The 11,838-nt window shown below is 42.8% G+C and overlaps 1 pseudogene; it reads right to left on the reverse strand.

The window, feature by feature from the left end:
- Positions 1–9,333: 9,333 nt before the first annotated feature.
- LOC144255914 (potassium voltage-gated channel subfamily A member 1-like) lies at positions 9,334–10,811 on the reverse strand (annotated as a pseudogene).
- Positions 10,812–11,838: the final 1,027 nt, after the last annotated feature.

An 11,838-nucleotide genomic window follows, 5' to 3' on the forward strand; every position in this document is an offset into this window, starting at 1 on the left:
TAAAGAGTCATTATTGAAGTATTTTACTTTTACATGCCAGACAACCTGTTTTTGCTTTTTCCTCAAATCCAATGGGTGTTCTTGGCTGAAAACAATCTGCTCTGATGTGCCCTTTGGAGATTTTTGCAGTAGTCAAACACTCTTTCTTCTAACACACTAATCATTATGTAAAGGTACACTATTCTGTTTAGGAATGACCCATACTGACATTAAATGATGTTTACAGGTCTCATTTTTTATCCACTGAAGGCAAGCATTATTTTTTTAAACATCAACAAATTTGATTTTCATCCTGTAGAAGTTTTTAAGACAGCTATTCCATCTTTACTAGAAATGTCCTTTAGTAATAAGCTAATATCCTGCAATCTTTAAAAAACTGAAGTGGGTGTCTCATCTTTGAAGGGCTGACATACGCACAACTTTCTATAAGATAAAAAAAAGTGTTTGGTTTGTTAATAATGAAAGGAGAACATACTGTACAGTGAATCTTGGTCTCAGAATGGATCCCTTTGAAACTCACATAAAACAAAATTACTTCCTTTCTGAAGCAGAGAAATAATGATAATGCATGAGATGCAAAAAACAAAAAACAATAAGCAGTCACCATTATAGATATTTAAAGCATCTTGGATTTCTAAGCACTCTTATTTTTCGAAATGGACAAGCAAGAATTTTTAATAAATGTTGGATTTGGCTCTGAGCTCAAAACCTACTTATCTTAAACTTAAATCCTTATTCATTGATCATCTCTGATTTTAGTTCTGGAAAAAAAATTCTCAACTAGAATTAGTTTTTCTGGAAATATTTCTAGAGAGCATTGAATGCTCATAACTTGAAACAACGTTGAGAACAGGATATCTACCACAGCAAACATGGACACACCACACAAAATCTATTTTTAAAAATCACTGATAAGTGAAAGAACTCAAGGTAGCCCTTAACTGTCATTGTCTAGAAAAAAATATTTTGTGAGCCAAAGATTTTAATAGATACTCAACTTCTTAATTACAATGAAATTCCTTAAGAAAAGCAGACAAAAGGCTTATTGTTGTTTAAATTCAATTGATTTTGCCAAAGGGCTTGACCACTGTAGAGATATTACAATTGATAAATTTTTATAAACATCTTTATAGTATGTGCTACTCAGGAAAAGACTATATTGACTCATAAGTTCTTAGGAGAGTTAGTTGCTTTATTTTTAGGAAAGACAGTTAAGAATAGTATTTTTTTACGTTTATAAAGTGTCTCTCAGACAAGCATATGAAAAACCTACCCAAGCAACATCTTGCATTATTTTTCAATATTCACAGGTGGAACAGGAAAAGTAAATCAAATCAGACAATATTTTGCACATGAGGAAATGAGACAATCAGAGGGATGTAAGTATTAGATACCTTCTGGTTCCTCAAGGTAGAGCACAGCAGAGTTCACCCTTGATATTTGGGTGCTGAAGATGTAAAATAGGAAGTCTGTCGAAGAGCAAGGAAGGAACAAAGATGAGAAGTGGTAGCTCAGGCCTGTGCACTGCCCAGTGCTCTGGGGCAGGATGTAACAAAGTTTCCGCCTGAAAACATCTCCACCCCAAGTCCTCAAATCCCACCACAATATAGTCAGATGACCCTTTGACTTGAGCCTCTCATCTCCCTGGCATCTGCCTTTAAAACACAGCTCCTGCTCTGGGAAGACCCAATGGCCTCCTTCTCTTGCTCTCCACTTCATCATTATAATTAATAACTTATCTATTACCATCTCAAACTTACACGACAATTTAGAATTTACACCTAGATATATATTATCTCATTTAATCCATGCAATCCTATGAGGTATTATATTTCTATTTTAGAAACGAGTAATTGAGAGCCTCAAAGAGGTTAAGTACCTAGGAAAAGTCTTCTGAGCTTTCTTTAACATGTAACATGATGCTTTCCACATCTAATCAGATCAATAGACAGAGTCCCCATCATGTATCAGGCACTAGGCCACATCCATAAAACCAGGCCTGCTCCCTTAGCCTACAAAATAAGAATATCTATAATGGGGCTGGGCATGGTGGTACAGCCTGTAACCCCAGTGACCAGGAGGCATGAGGATGGCAAATTCAAAGCCAGCCTCAGTAACTTAGTGAGACTCCCATCTCAAAACAAAAATAAATAAAAATAAAAAGGACTGGAGATGTGGCACAGTGGTTAAGTACCCCTGGGTTCAATCCCTGATACTACAACAACAGAAAAGAAAGAAAGAAAGGAAGGAAGGAAGGAAGGAAGGAAGGAAGGAAGGAAGGAAGGAAGGAAGGAAGGAAGGAAGGAACGGTACCCATAAAGGCCCTAGGTAATTCATCAAGAAAAATAAAGAAATGTAATTAATGAGGAAGTGATATGAAAACTGCAAAGAGAACAACATAAACAGTTGCCATTAGCACCTCAGCTCAATGGCACTGAGCTTACCAGATGGCCCTGAACTTTTTAAAAGCAAAGGGCTGTTGATGATTCTGAAGGTCAGAAGATAGAGGTAGTGCTTTTAAGGGATAAGAAGGAGTAACAGAAAAACCAAACCTCATGATAATTAAGTCTCAGTCCCTCTCTGGGAAACAACCTTTGAAACACATCACTTTGTTGGCTAGCACATCTCCAAGGCCTAAAGGTAGAGTTGGGGTCAAACCAAACACTGTGGGATAAAAACACAAGTAAAAGAAGACCTCCAGGTTCTAACCAGGGGGTAGGGGTGTGGCCATTGGTAGAGTACTTGCCCAGCCTGCATGAAGCCCTGGGTTCCATCCTCAGGGAGGGAGGGAGGGAGGGAAGGAAGGAAGGAAGGAAGGAAGGAAGGAAGGAAGGAAGGAAGGAAGGAAGGAAGGAAGGAAGGACGGACTATAAAAGTTCAAGCCAGATCCAGGTTAAGGTCTGAAGAAAACTGTCAAATTTAAAGGGTTTAGAATTCACAACTGTATACCATATGAGGAAACAAAGAAGAACATGCATTAGAATCACTGTATTTTCATTCATTCTAAGATACACACTGTTCTATCTGTGAAAGTGGAATGAATCAATGAGACGATGGGTTATAAATGTCATTGTTATCTGTTCTTACAAATATGTCAAAGGATGTATCTTACAATTGAAGATAGCTTAGATTAAATTAATTAGGTATTTTTGAATTACCTGTTTTCAGGATGGTTCAAGAGAATGCTTTCCATTCATGCCACCTGACCAAGCTGTGTCTTACCTGCACAGGACTTGCAACCAGGCTGGCCCTCCCTTCCTCCCTCCCACCACACTCAAGCCTGGTCCCGCAAGCCCGGTCAGTTCTGATGTGACAGACTGCAGCAGGCAGCTCCCCTACCCAGCCACAGAGGGGCGATGATCAGACTACATTGCTGTCTGTTCACAACTCTTCTGGTTGGCTTCCCCTAAACTGGCTTGATTTCTTTTCTAAAAGCTTCCAGTTGCAGGCTTCCCCCTGGCAGTTACCTGCTTCAATAAGGGCTTCCTAAGGCTGAGCTTTGAGAAACACACAAGGAAGAGAGTGTGTCCTGACTCTCATGTGCCCACTGCTGTTGTCATGAATCTCTCTCTTACCTTCTCTGTCAGAGCTTAGTCTGTCTCGTTATCTGACCATAACCAAAAAAATCACAGAGAGCCTGCCTAGACTCATAATTTATTTTCAATAATAACTTCTGATGCAAACACAAGTTTTATCTCTGAACCTTGACAACTTGAACCCATCACAACATGTGACAATTCCATGACAGTGCATGGGCACATAACAGACCTGTCATAAGATGTAGTCCTGTTTGCCCTGACATAGAGATGTGGTATAAAATGTGATATTCATAATAAAGAAAATAGATCTAAATCTCAGGAAACGTCAAAAGGAAATGCACCCACAAGTCATTTTTAATAAAAACAACACTAAGAGGAAGAAAGAAATGTTAACCACACACAGAACTATGTGGAAAGAACTCCCAGGAACCACTTTGGTTTTCCAAACCCAATCACTTCTAACACCATAGTGTAAATTTCAAGTCATCTGATGCCAGGCCACAGCACTGTATCTCTCTCTCTCTCTCTCTCTCTCTCTCTCTCTCTCTCTCTCTCTCTCTCTCTCTCTCACACACACACACACACACACACACACACTCCTTCCTACAGATTATGGATGAAAAATACAATTTCAGATCAAAAGCAACTGGTTTAAGCAAACACAATCAATGATCTTCATTCAACTTTTCCTTTTCCAAGCTTGATTCCCCCACCATTTTTCATAGGCCAAATTTTATCAGCCTCTACTGGGGATCTTATCTAAGGCCAAACTGAATTTATTCTCAACATGAAAATTCAGTGTACTTCCTTGGACAGCAGAAAAAGCCTGTGAACACCAAAGGATATCAGGGTGCTTCATGATATCATTTTGATCCATTATGTTATTTAAAGAGACCCTGCACCAAAGAGCCCCCAGGAGACCAGTTAAGCAAGAGACAAAGAACCAGTTAAGATATTTCATGATAAGATCCTTAAAAATTATCTTTAATTAATGCCAAATATGAACAGATCATAAAGTGACAGAAGGAAGTAAAATTGCATACACCCTAGACTTTCCCAGAAAGTTTGTGGTCATTTTGCCTGAGCAAAGAGACTGGCATTTGATCCCAAGGCTTCTAACCTGACATCAATACCCTGAATGAGTTTGCACAGTGACCCAAGATAATGGGACAGTTTTGGTTAACAATTCAGCCCATTTGCTTCTTTACAAAGTGATAAGTAATGTACATTCTTTTAAGATTTACCTGAGTCATGCTGGACAGGTTCGCATATACCCTGAAATTCATGATATAGGTACAAGTGCTAACATAGCCAATGGCGGGCAAGAGGCCGCCTCCCAAGATAGCAATTCAGCTTGGGTTGTGTCTGGACTTCAATTTTTAGTTTGTTTATTTTTCTTCTTAAAATGAACATGAACATCAAAAGATTCCACTCTGGCTTGGAAAAAGCCAGAAGATAAAGTGGCTGTTTGGCAGTTTATATTCTTTCTAGCAATTTTATGCTATGAATGGTTACCACCCACCAATTCCCACCACTCCCAGGAATAAGTCATTCCTGGAAGAAAATGGAGAACTGCTTCCTGCTGATGTTTCCTTTTCTCCTTTCTGTTCAAGCTGATCTAGCAAACAAAGAATTAAAATTTTAAAAGTCTGCTTAGAAAGCATATGTTTTGAGGTCTCCTATGTTAAATGGGAGGGTTAGAAACTATTATTACTGACTCTTTAGATGTCAACAAATTGTTGAAAATTTTGTTAACTATACACAACATGAAGAAGGCTCTTATTGGACAAAACTAAGTTTCTACTTAGAGAAATCTACTCCTCATTTACCACTTACATGTATTTTCTTTAATTCTCAAGCGAATCAAGATTGTGCTGTCCCTTGTGCTTTAGTTTCACTATAGTGGCTTTTCATTTCTGAAGATTTCATTTTCAAGAAATAACTGCCCAACAGCCACCATGAGGAAAAAAAATCTTGCTGTTGGTTTGTCTGATTTTTCTGGGCTAACCCACTAACACACTCCCAGTGAACTGGTTGAACTCATCATCAGAACCCGAGACTCAACGGGGGAGCCAGGGGGGTTATGCACAGATGGGTAAGAAGGGGTAAGCAAAAAACAAAAACCTTTCCTGACTCTAATCTGCCTCCTAGAAATCTGAGGACAGAGGAAGTTAATGTCTTTGGTCTCTCTGGTTCAGATCACTTGAAGTGAGTTAACCACTTCAGAGATTCTGGGATGGCTAACAGCCCTGGTATGACCAAACCCTTCCACTGCCACCCTATTGAACTAGGGCCCCCACGTACTGGAAGAGCTGAGGTATGGCTATCAGCATTTCAGAAGTTTTCTCTTCCTGGAGGAAACAAGTGTTCAAGGTTTGAGATACCGAAGCTCAGTCCCTAAGAAGGGGACGAAAAGGCAAGAAGTCTGATAAAGTAAATACAATAAAGAAGCCAAATGATAGTCATTCCCTGCTAGGCAGTTTTGTTAAGTGCACCTTCAGGTCTACAAAGACATTTCAGCACATTACAGTGCAAGGGGGAGGGGGGGAGCTTTGTCAAACGTTGCATGCCTATGCTACACAGATAATCCCTGTACGCTGTTCTCACTGAATTCAATACAATGAGCTAAGATGGATAAGCAGCATACATTTTTTCCCATACCACCCCAAATTCATAACAACAGCTCATCCCTAATTCCAGGCTGAGAGGTTCACCACATGCAGCACTTTTCCCTATAACACATGTAGAAGAATCAGCCAGTCCAAGGTATAACTATGAGAGGTATACCAAGTAGCCAGAGACAGTCTCATGAGTCTTGGTCCCTTTTTCTCATCCTTAACCCATCCATTCCATAGTACTGAGTGGATTATTGCTGTTGACAGAATGCAGCGTTCTGAGTTCTGTTGTGTCCTAGACCTCAAAGTCAAAATAAAAATCAAGATATCCCCAGGGATTGGGGAAGCAGTTGGCATTTCTTTTTCACCAACTGGGGGCTTTAAAGCAAAGAGGAAAGAGATGGATAGCCAGGATGAGTTAAGGTTCAAATGCAGAGAATACATCACAGGGGAAGGTTTAATGCCCTGTAGTCAGAGGCTGTGTAGTTCTAGGCCCTCATCTTCCAGGATGTGTGTTGTGTTCATCTTACAGGAAAATAGAAGTTGCACAGGGAAATATAATATCCACATTCTTTCTTTCAATCGAGTCAGCCAGCCTGGGTGCCACTCTTGTTTCTTGTTGATTGCCTCGCTGCTAGTTTGAGGACAGGATGGGGGGGAAAGGATAGAAGTCACAGGGAAGATTCCAGAAGAAGCTGGGCAGGAATGTAAGGCGGTCAGCAGCAGGCAGCCACATGCTAAGTGCAGAATGATGATTCCCTACTTTGGTGTCCTTATAAAGGCTGAGTGCCTCTCCACTGGTGGACAGCTGCCGGGCTCCAGAGGCCTATGTAACCTGGCTCTCTTTCAGCTGGGCATGAGGTCCCCACTGTTCTTTTAGCTGGGTGACTGGGGCAGCAGAAGGTAGATGCTCAGCCTGTGAAGTGACTGCCAGGTGGGATGATCAAAGGAGCATCATAGGAAACATCGAAAGAGGGTGGGTCAGGAGGGAAGGCCTAGGAAAGGTCATGGTAAACCCAGTGTTCCACAGTGATGCCTGAAAAAAAATCAGGCTATCAGAGATTTGCAAAGTGCTGTAGCTAACGGAGAAAGAGTAAGGAAATGTACCAGGAGCACTATATTGGACCTAGGAAACTGCATGTCCGGAGAGGCCCTCCATTGGAAACAAATTTCCAAAGAGTTTATCCTGGCTTCTGGTGTAGAAGAGGGGAAAAAAAAGTTCACAGTTCATGTCCGGTTCAAAGATGGGTCTCACTTCCTGTCCAGAGTCAGGCTACCAAAGGGGCCGAGTCCAGTGATGGCCAGTGAGACAGCACCCTCCTGGATCTTTCCTCTCCAGAGTTTAGGGTAGCTCAGTCTTCTTACAGTGGTGAAGTGAGAGTGAGGATGGAAAAACAAAAACAAAACAAAACAAAACAAAAAGAAAAATATCTGTGCCCCAACCCCTCCTCCCTTCTGTTATGTAACTTCTCAGCTGTGTTTTGGAGGCACTTCCTGCAGTTCACTGTGGGTACAGGATAAAGGCACTAAGCAACTATTAAATCAATTGGTTGAGTTTCTTCAGGGAGCCTCAAGGGGAGGGCTGAAGTCTCTGAAGACTTCAAATCATGACTGCAAAAAGAAATCAGCTCTGCTTTGGATGCATACAATAGATAAACATTATCATTTACATCCTAAGAATGCACCAAAAACATGCTATATTGCACCTTTTTTGTTTGTTTTTGTTTTGCTTGTGTTTATCTTCAGCTAGAAAGAATACTTGTTCTTAGGTATCACTATATACACCTTGATGACTTATTTTAGTTTTCCATATAGTTGCCCTTTAAAGGGATGGGCATATTGGTCCACTCTCTGCCCACACCTACACAGAAACCTGACATTTCCCTGAGCAAAGGCAGGAAAATTGACTGAGTATCCCCCACCTCACCCCCACCCCACCCCCACCCCACCCCCATTATTTCTTTTGGGCCTTTCATCCCACAGACTTGTAATTTTTATTTTTTAAAATTTTTATTACTGAAATCATGCATTAACTAATTTAAGGTACATCTTAATCAAATAGGACATAGTGCTGAATAAGAGAACATGCTTTGAGCTCCGAAAAGTTGGTTGTTCCCATCTGACTAACATATGCACTTAAATACAGTACTTTATTTACTAATAAAATTGTTAATAAATGAAGGAGTGCACTTTTGGTGAATGCAAATGAAAAAGAATCTATTTTTATAAGAGTCAATTTCAACGTAAGCTTATTCCCTATCATCTGGGTTAACTTTCTTAGCATGCGATAATAAAATAAATGTTATCAGATTCAAACATGCTTACATTTAACTCCATTTGTGCTCTCTTGCAAAAAGGAGGCTAAAGTTTTATATCCAGTTCTGAAGGTCAGGGGTCAAGGTGCAGGACTGGTGAGAAATGACCTGTATCTGGCACTCATCTGCACTTGAGAAAACTTAGCAGCACTGCAGATGAATCAATTAATTTAACTCAGTTATGTTTTTCTTAGAGAATAGTCTGAGTTAGAGGAAGAATGGGGCAGAGGGAAAATCCCTACCAATCAGGACCAGTATCAGATTTATAATAGGTGCTTTGTGAACCAGTCTTAAGTAGTTTTGGTTTTCTTCGCCTTGTAGTATGCAGTTCAGTCGACCAAAATAAAAACATTTGTTCTTTGCCCATGAGGCTGGTATGTCATGTTACATATAATACATCTGATGCACTGTCTTAAATGTACTATGCAGTTTGCAAAGATTTCATATTGGAGTCCCATGCAAGTTTTAATTTTATATTTCTAAGTGATCATCTGGTTTTTAATTTAAAAAAAATTAAAGAAGCCAAAGAATTAGAAATGTTTCAGAATAGGAAAGCATATGAATCTTATTTTACCTGGACTAATTCATGGACTGCAATTTTAAAGCCAGTTTTAGAAAATATTCTTCCTTTTCCCATTTTTTAAATAAAATGAAAATAGGTTTCCCCCCTCCATGGGTCTTGAAAGCTTCAGTTCATCATGTCCAAAATCCACAATGCAACAATGCATTGACAATTAGAACATTCAAAGACTATTCAGTAAAGTATCTACAAAGTGTGACAGAGTCACTAGGGTTTTGTTTTGTTTCTTTAAGTCTTTTGAGTGGGGCTTTTTTTGTTGGCTGACTTTTTTTGTTTTGTTTTGTTTAAACATCGGTCAGTAGCTTGCTCTTATTAACACAGTTTTGATTAGCTGTGGTGCAATTGCCAGTTCTGATATTGGCCTGTCTATAGTGGGCTATGCTATTATTCATATCCTCTTTGATCTCCATGTACTCAAGACTTGCTGATGGTGGAGGAACTGCGCCGACTGAGGTCACTGTCAGAGGCTAAGTTAGGGGAACTAACATGAAGCAACTGAGCCTGCTCTTCCCCCTCAGTTTCTCGGTGGTAGAAATAGTTGAAATTGGACACAATGACAGGTACGGGCAGGGCAATTGTCAGCACACCAGCTATGGCACACAAGGAGCCCACGATCTTGCCTCCAATTGTCACAGGGTACATGTCACCGTATCCTACAGTGGTCATGGACACCACCAGAAAGCATCGGGGATACTGGAGAAGTGAGACTCAGCTTCTTCCGCCTCGGCAAAGTACACTGCACTAGAAAACAATAAGACCCCAATAAAGAGGAAAAAGATGAGCAGCCCTAGCTCTCTCATACTAGCTTTGAGGGTCTGGTCCAGGATTTGGAGACCCTTAGAGTGACGGGAGAGTTTGAAGATTCTAAAAACCCTTACCAACCGAATGACCCTGAGGATGGCCAGCAAAATGGCCTGCTCACCCTTCTGATTTCCCTCCTGCTCAGCTATCTCGTACATAGGGTGATGAAATAAGGGATGATGGCCACAATGTCGATGAAGTTCATGATGTTTTTAAAGAAGTCTGTCTTGCTGGGGCAGGCGAAGAAGCGCACCAGCAGCTCAAAGGAGAACCAGATAATGCACAGGGTTTACATGATGAAGAAGGGGTTTGTGAAGATGTTGGAATTGTAGGTAACCGTGGTGTTGTCGATGCGGTGGATGGTGCCCGTGAAGTCCTTTTCATCCTTCAGCTCGGGGAGAGTCTCCAGGCAAAAGATGATAATGGAGATGAGGATGACCATGACCGAGATTATAGTGATGACCCGGGCTGGCCCCAAGCTCTCGGGATACTCAAAGAGCAGCCACACCTGGCGCTGATATTCCTTCTAGGGCAGGGGGTGCTCTTCCTTGATGAAGCCCTCGTCCTCTCGGAACTTCTCCATAGCCTCCTCGCCCAACTTGTAAAATTTGATCTCCTCAGAGAACATGTCCAGGGGCACGTTGACTGGCCTCCGCAGGCGGCCCCCCGACTGGTAGTAGTACAGGATGGCATCGAAGCTGGGTCGGTTGCTGTCAAAGAAGTACTCGTTTCTCAGGGGGTCGAAGTAGCTCATGTGTTTCTTCGGGTTGCCCAGCAGCGTGTTGGGAAACTGTGCCAAGGTCTTGAGCTGCGTCTCAAAGCGCAGCCCGGAGATGTTGATCACCACACGTTCACAGCACTCATGGTCATCGTGCTCGGCTTGCCGGGGATAGGTGCCATCCTGGGGGTGGCCCTGGGCGGCCGAAGCTTCGTCCACGTTGTCCCTCGACAACACCGTCATGGTGGAAGCCCGGCGCAGAGATGTGAGGCCAGCAGAGAGCCCGGGATGAGAAAGAGCAAGGGAAGAGGGGTGGGGGGGACCCAAGCGCCCCACACACACCGGAGAGTGCGTCTCCCCCACGCTCAGGGGGAGAGGCTTCGAAGCAAGCAGGTCCGGAGATCCGCAACTTCACTTGCTATTACCTTCCCCTCCACCCTGCCTTGTACTCAATTTGGAATCCCCCTTTCCTAGGGCCCGAGTGCAGCTTTTTTTTTTTTTTTTTTTTTTTGCAAGGGTTGGGTTTGGGGATTGTGCTCTGGTTTTGCTTGGGGTGAGCGGGGGTGAGGGGCGGGTGATTTTAGTATTTCTTCCTGATCCAAGGTGCCTTAACGCAGTGCCATTCTAGCAGACCCGGCCATCGCTTCGGGGATTCGCCCTGGCCTCCCCTCCCCTCTGTGAGCCCTCCTAGGACCGGGTGCAGTGCCAGCTCAGCAGATCCCCATGCCTTCCACCCCCTCTGCTGCTCCTTGGCTCTACCCCCTCCTACCCCTCTTCGCCTGCCGCCTTCTAAGCTCCCACCAGGGCGATCGATGGACGCTGCAGAGAAATAGAAAGTGATATGGGGGTAGAAAATCAGAAGCATTCAGAAGGGACGGACCTACAGACAGCAAAGAGCACAGACTTCTAGCTTTTATAGAAAACACTGGTTTTTACTGGGGTTACCACATACATACAGACAGACACACACGCAGACACCCAGAAATCCAAGTTTGGGGCTCTTCCACCCCACTTTCCCCAATGCCCAATAGCCGATCTGTTTACAACTTCGTTAAACTAAAGATCGGGAAAGCTCTGAGAGACGCTGGGGGAGTTCAGAGTCCCAGGCAGCATCCTCATATCCTCGCCCTCCCCCGCCCGGTCACCCCAACCCCCTTCTCTGCAGCCCGGAATTGGGGAGCCCCCTACCTGGCCGGCCGGCTTGGCGCAGGGGGGGTGCTGAGCCGGCAGAGAGCCCGAGTCCGAATGCGGCAGGTCGCCTTTGCAGTAC

The sequence above is a fragment of the Urocitellus parryii genome, chromosome 7 (genome assembly GCF_045843805.1).
Source record: "Urocitellus parryii isolate mUroPar1 chromosome 7, mUroPar1.hap1, whole genome shotgun sequence".
Classification (NCBI taxonomy): domain Eukaryota; kingdom Metazoa; phylum Chordata; class Mammalia; order Rodentia; family Sciuridae; genus Urocitellus; species Urocitellus parryii.